Here is a 533-nt window from a genome sequence, read left to right as displayed (position 1 = left end):
CCCCTAGAGTTACTCAGCTTGGGAAGGGAGGGGGAGGGAGAGAAAAATGAGGGAGGAGAGAGAAAAGAGGAGGGTGGAGAGAAGAGGCGCCAAGGCGACGGGGGAGGCAGCCAGGGGGGAGGACCTGAGAAGTGCAATGGGGCTGGAGTGCTGCGGAAGGGGAGAGGGGGGCGGGGAAGAGAAGGGGAGGGAGGGGAAGATGGTAAGGATGGAAGGCTGGAGTGGTGGGCGAGCTGGAGGTCACAGGGAGGATTAGAATAGGGAGGGAGCACTAAGGGCTGGGAGTGGAGAGGGGGAGCTGCAGGGCCCCCAGGGCCAGAAGGACCCACATGGCCAAAGAAAACTGTTAGGAGGGACTGGTACACCAGGAACTTGGGGATGCGGGGCGCGGAATGGGCGTAGAGACTTGAGAGTAATACGGAGAATATAGGAGTATTAGGAAAGGGAGGACCCAGGAGTGGGGTGGAATTTGGGGAAGGGAGGTAGGGATCTTCTTTGTCACCTCCACCCCAGGTTTCCTGGCTCCCACTCAG

The sequence above is a fragment of the Petaurus breviceps genome, unplaced genomic scaffold (genome assembly GCF_028583685.1).
Source record: "Petaurus breviceps papuanus isolate PSGF00001 unplaced genomic scaffold, PetGlider_PUasm1.0 181, whole genome shotgun sequence".
NCBI classification, from domain to species: Eukaryota; Metazoa; Chordata; class Mammalia; order Diprotodontia; family Petauridae; genus Petaurus; species Petaurus breviceps.
This window is presented reverse-complemented; position numbering follows the sequence as displayed.